The following is a 6,938-nucleotide window of genomic DNA, read 5'->3' on the forward strand; positions in this document are numbered from 1 at the left end:
ATGTGAAAAATGAAAAAAATAAAAATGACACTCTCTAAAAGCAAGTAAAGATTGATACACTGCTGTGATTGGTGAAATGATGTTGGGCTTTTCTATTTCTTGGCCCATATACAACTAATATTGTGAAAGAAATGAGCCCAAGCTCGGCCCATTTACATAGAGTGATGTTTAAAAGAAATCGAGTTCCAATCACACAGCAACGCGTAAGCAGTTCAGCATTTCATTTTTCATTTTTTTTTTTCATTCCGATTGTTCGGACCAGTGCCCAAGGCTTAACTTCTATTTAAGATTGTTATGGTCGCTGCAATATGTGAAATCTACCTCCAAATTTGTGCCAATTGATAACTAATTGATTGAAGGTTCAGCTAGATACCCCCAGCTAATAACCTGTCTATTTGATCATTTTGATGGATAGAACTAAAACACATGCCCCCAAAAAAATATCCGAAGTCGACTGTGATTGGTTGGTAGAAATAAAATAACAAGTTAAACTCTCTCTCTACCTCCTCTCTCCTGTTTTCTCTCTCTACACCAGCCAATCACAGCCGACTTCGGATGATTTTTTTGTGTTGGGCCATATGGTGTAGTCGCCCCCCATTTTGATATGTGCTTCAGTGACTGTAGTTAATTAACGATTGACAGTGGCGGAGCCCCCCAGAAATATTTTTGAGTTGCTTTCTTTTATATTCATGAATTGCCTATTTTGCCTATAGATAAAGGCTTTAGTCGGCTGGGTCTAAAAGTATTTTTGGGTTGCTTTCTTTTATATTCATGAATTGCCTATTTTGCCCATAGATAAAGGCTTTAGTTTGTTGGGTCTAAAAGTGATTTGGTAATTGACATGTTAATTTGACTTAAGCTTCACCTAAAAACCGAAAACATGGTCCTCCAAAAAATAAAAAACAAAATGCATAACACATGCATAACACATGGGTCTCTCCAATGAATGAAAAGTAGAAGTGATATGATAAGTCTGGTCATTTTGCATGCTCCTTGTGTGGCAATACACCCTCACCCCCTTGGTTATTAGAGGGCCCAGATGCTGGAGCACAGGTACAACAGGCGTATACTAGATTTTGTATAAACTACATTACTCACTACAACAGATGAGTCTTTTTGCGACGTTTATAAGCGTTGCAAAAGATCATTAGCAACGGTTTAGAAAGCGTCGATGTGTCATTGCAATTGATGCCGACACAGATGATAACCAACGACGAAGCAAAGCGTAGCAAAAAGCATATGCTTCAACTACAGATTTAAGCGTTGCTAATGTAATAAAAGCGTCACTGATTATTTTCTTTTCTTATTTTGATGATTTTAATTAATTAATTTTTACGGACGCTTTTAAGGGTTGCAAAAGGTTCCATATCTGCAACGTTTTTGTAACCGTTGTTAATTGTCTATTTTGACTACGGTTTACAAGCGTTGGTGATGGGTTCCTATTTGCTACGTTTTAGTACCGTTGGTGAATAACTATTTTTTGTACTATTTGCATACGTTGATATTATTTTTTAGATAGTATTAGCAACGCTTGTAAGGGTTGTAAAAGGACCATTTGCATGTACAATGGTTTATGTATTTACAACGCTTTTCAAAAGCGTAGCAATTACACTTTTATATTTGCAACCATTTGCATGTGTTGGAGAAGATCTTTTCTCCTATCAGGGATATGATTTCCTAATTACAATTTTCATACAGGGCCTAAAGAAAACTTTACACACTCAAAAACATTTAACTAACAAAATATTTAATTTCATAAGCTCCAAATGTAGAAAAGTGTCACAATATCCAAAATAATTTCCACATAGCCTCGCTAGTATGTTTACAATAATCACATATCCTTCCTAAGCTTGCAAAAAAAAATATCATTCAAAATTCTGGGGCAAAATATTGCATTTATAATCGTCTTCGATCCTTTTCAACCCCAACAGTCCATCTTTGCAAAGTACTCACGAAGTTGAACCATTCTGCAATTCCAAAAAAGAAAATTAGTTATATATGAGGGCGCCAAGAAATGGTAAGTAGAGTTTAAGTGACAAAATATACGCTTAAAAATGATTTTCAATTCCACACAACTAATAACTAATAACCAATATTCCATTTAGTCATTTCAAGAAAAACTCACTACGAACCTGTGTTGATTTCTAACTATGAAACTAGCTTCCAAAGTTTGTATGGTTCCAATTAATATTTCTAGAATGGTGCAAAATATACCCAACCGCCAATTATCAAAAAAAAAGTCCTAGGCCACTGCAGACCATTCTTTCTTGAGTTCTCTGACACGCCATTTGCTAAGTATGTATATTACTTCCTTTAAAAGCCAAAAAACAACACCACACCATCCACACAATTATATTTTAGTCCTATGTACTTACACATCAATCAAGCATATACAACTACGTACTCACCAACCACCACAGACCCTTATCTCACATAAAGGTTCCTGATTTAATCACTTCAACTCAATGTTATAAAGAAACATGTCAGACACTATTCAATGGAGACTTAAACGTCTCAACTCATCAAACCAAAAATTAGGTTGAAGCAATATAAGAAATTAAGTATAGAGTAGGTGTTACTCTACGAAAGAAGAACTAAAGTAAATAGCACTATTACCTAGTAAGAATGTTGGAGGTCATATATATTAAAAAGCATGGCACACATGAAATGTTTCTCCCAAGCATTTCAAAGTTTCCAACTAGTAATGCTAGAACTGCTAAGAAACTATTGCAACAACCATATTGCACTTGAGAAAAAGAGCATATTAAAATTTTATATGTCAAGGCTTAGCACCAGGTAAACTCTTGAACTCTGTCTATACTTTTACGTATAACTCTGTGAGTTTGTGTCTTCATGAATTGCTTGAGGCTAGGATCACATTGGTAACATTCCTAAAGATATAGAGCAGCATATTGATGGCTAGTCTTTCTTTTATCTTATTTTGACAATTAACAATAAGAGCAACTTAGTGGAGTGTATTACTTGGTCTAGTTCGATCAGAAAAAGAAAAAGAAGTGAAGTACCAAAGAAAAAAGGGCGACCATCCATTGAACTACCAAAGAAAAAAGGGTAACCAATGTGATCATGACATTGTAGATTCTTGCGATGGGACGGATGCGACTTCCCTCATAAGTAATGGGTGGCATAGCCTGTTGCAGAAGTCCCCCCCCCCCTTTTTTTTTTTTTATCTATTCTTTCTTTACTCTTTAGGGAGCAAACTACGGATGCTGACTACATTCCATGAGAAGAAGATACCCGGGGGCCGAAGACTTGTTAGGTGTAGTGACTTAGATAGAATTCCGTACCGTCACAGTGGAATGTAGTTCCGTCAGGGCTACGTTTGCTCTTGGCGCCTTGACGGAACTAACATCTCTACGTTTGTGGGGTTGTTCTGGCCCCCGGGTCACACTTCTGTTTTCTACCGGGGCCGAGAGAAAGAAAGGGCGGGGCGACCATGCATGACACTTCTCAACCCTGGCTCCAAGGGACAGTTGAACGAGCGACTCATGAATGCTGCCGGGTCGGATGAGCCAATAACTCGAATGCATTCGGTCTGTTTTTTTAGCAAGAATCACAGCGTTACCTTACCTTCACCATGATAAGGACTCCAAGTTCTTATGGCAGAGCACCAAGAGATTTATCATCAATATGATGATGGGAATGGAAACTAGAAGCACGACCGGGGTCTTCATTGTCGAGATAATACTTACATCGATGCTAAGATAGCGTAAGCATGAGACTTTTTGGTAGTACCGGTGAACCCGGATGGCGCGGCGATGGAATCCGGACGGAAGACTCGTAGTATCTCTCTATATCGGCAAAAGCGAAAAGACCACCTTACGTAATTCGATAAGGGCTGACGGCGAGCCCACTTTTGCCTCGCAGGCGGCCCCGGGTCGCGAGCTTCGAGCTGCCATAGCTTATGGCTAGAGCAATGGGAGGGGCCCTACAGAGAACGATGAAGAATAACGAAGCTCCGCCGGCCCGCGGGCGGCGGAGGGCGGCAGCAAGTGCTTGGTAGGCCAATAGCCTAGTGAACCAGGTAGGGGCACTTTCGACAAAGGGGGCACACTACACCGAGCAAGTACGAGAAATTGGCCTCGCTCCGCTTTCTTGAAAGCTAGGACCACTACGGAGGTCAAACCAAGGACCTATGGAAGTCGGGGCTCGTCCCGGTCAATATTGGATCAAACAATAGGGGTCGTGATCTTGACCTCTCTTTTTATTGATTCAATACAATAGGGAAAAGATCGTACTATTCCCTACCGGAGACAATAGACACTCTCAATGGATCCTCGCTACCGGGGCATACCTCTTCCGTCGTCTTTCTCTCGTGGCGATAATGAACAACAAGGAAAGACCCGGCCGACCTACCTGGGGCTCGAGGGCTGCCATATGAGAGTGAGTCGAAAAGGTGGAGTTTCCGTATTTAAGTTTCATGTAGTTCTGTCAGGTCTTGATCAGAGCCTTTCAATCTTTTTCGTATAAGGGAAGGGGGAAGGAGTCTAAATCAATGGAAATTAATGAACCATCATTGATGGACATTGCACATGCACGATCAATTAAGGTCCGGCGCTAATAGAAGTTGCTTACTCTCCTAATAGCGAAGGATAAGGGCAGGGTTTTTTCCATAGTAATAGTGGGCGGGTCTCATGAGATCTATGCCGGCGTCAGAATCAAACGAAGGTCGAAGGACCCTTCGATTCATTAAGGGGCATAGATCGATCTACGCCTATTTGTTCGGTCAATCACCAAAGGTAAAGTCCTTAAGGCTTAAGTAGTAGAAGAACTTGATAAAGTTCAGTATCATGTGACATTCCAATACATGTGACTCTCAACATTACACCTCAATATACTTTCATAGCGTAGACAAAGATAAAGATCACCACACTTGTATGTAAATTCATACCACAGAAAAACGGGCCCCAATGTGCGCCATGAGAAACTCCAATTTAGCTTCAGAAACCGTTTTCCAATTTTGTAGCTCCTCAACCCTACCCTCATTTTCGTGCAAGCGAGTTGTGAGCTCTTGCGCTTGTCTCTCATACTCCTCAGCCTGTCTCTCAGCTGCCTCAGCTCTCCTCCTAAGGACTTCAACCTCTGGATTATTGTAACTGGAGGATGACAGTGGATCCACGCCGTGTCCAAGACCCATGACATAACCAGGTTTTGCACCTAAGACTTTGTCAGCAATTTCATCCTCAGTCATAGGGGTAGAGCCTTCTTGTAGGGACTGAGTCTGCATCTCCAGCGTTTTATCCTATGATTTGAAATATGGCACAAGTATTAAATGAATATGCTCTTCATAAAACTAGAATTGCACACAAATAAGAAAAACCGAACTTGGTCATTACATAATTTTCTTGAGCCACAGGGCCAGACCAGCCTTTGCCTGGGTTATAGTACATCATGCGATAAAATTCAATCCTTCCGGGCTCTTGTTGAGTCTCTGCATTAACCTGTAACAAGCTTAGAAAGATACATCAATATGTTGATACAAAATCTTGAAGTAGAAAAAGTAACAGATGAAAAGAAGGCTACTAAAAAATAATAAACGATTTATACTACCTTATTTGCTCGGTGATTTAGAAAGGACCTCGAACCACCACGGTGATTAACCTTCTTCTGCCCACGATTTGCCTTGTTTTTTGTGCTGAGTTTCTACCATAGGAAATATTTAGTTAGAAATACAATAAAAGATAATTACAAAAAATCATATAAATTACTTTGAATTTTTCTGTTTCAAACCAATCACAAAGCAATTCCCAATCCCCTTGCGCGACCATCCCCTCATATGGCTTCCGTCTCACGTGGTCATTTGGGGAGACCCTTGTAATATTTGTGCAGCCTGCACTGTACTCTTTGAGAGGCTGTCCTAGATACTTATTAACACCCTTTCTACATGCGGCGATGGATATCAATGTCAAAGCTCTTACGCAAACAAGTTATGCATGCAATACAATGTTAAAATAAATAAATAAAGAAACAATATAACTAGTAATGATATTTTATTACCATTATATGTTAGTGCATCGTATTAACTTTTGACTTGAACTCCTTCTTCATCGTTCTCGGTTAAGCTGCTAGAGGTGCATACTTGCGGCAAATTATGCCAATTTCATAAGCAAATTGTTCCTCCAACTCCCTACGTGGTTTTGACCTCCCGGTGGAATCTCAATTCTCGATTTCTGACTTGTCCTTGCTTTATGATTGATTAGAGTTGTGTTCATTGCTTTACCTCTTTTTTTTAGTGGGGAGTAATGGTAATGGTGTCGAGCCGTTTATAAGCAAAAAAAAAAAAAAAAAACTTCGGTCTGCACAAAAAGCTAAAAGTTTTACTTCTTATTTGCTTTACCTCTTCCATTTGTCTTTGTTTGTATGGAAAAAATTGTCTTACCAAAGACTGGACCAGCTAGGCGATCCTGCTTGAAAACATTGGGCCTAGACTGAGGCAGTGTACTAGAACTTGCAGTACGACCACCAGGTTCCATGACTACAAAAAAATATACATGGAGAGAAAAGTTGGAAGTCTTTAACTCAATATAACCTATAATTTAGATGGACTAAAAATTGATATCATACCACCAAGAGAAGCATCTACTGATTGGGAGCTTGGCATAGACTGAGGCTGAGGTTGACGCTGTGCATTGGAGCTTCTAGTGGTTCTTCTACCTGAGCCCATGACTGTACAAGAAATATATACTTACCAGCAGAAAATTAAAAAATTCTTATTGAACAGAAATCATTTTTCAAGTGTAAATAGCTGCATTCAATTCTTCCAAGTGTGGCCAAGAACTAAAACTGAAAAAAACAAAAAACAAAAAACCAAATACAAACAAGTAGATAGGAAGTCGCTGCTGACATTACTAACAAGGAATTCAAAACATAGAGAACACTTTAGAGAACACATAGAAAACACTTAACTTTCACATTTAAAC

The sequence above is a fragment of the Coptis chinensis genome, chromosome 4 (genome assembly GCF_015680905.1).
Source record: "Coptis chinensis isolate HL-2020 chromosome 4, ASM1568090v1, whole genome shotgun sequence".
NCBI classification, from domain to species: domain Eukaryota; kingdom Viridiplantae; phylum Streptophyta; class Magnoliopsida; order Ranunculales; family Ranunculaceae; genus Coptis; species Coptis chinensis.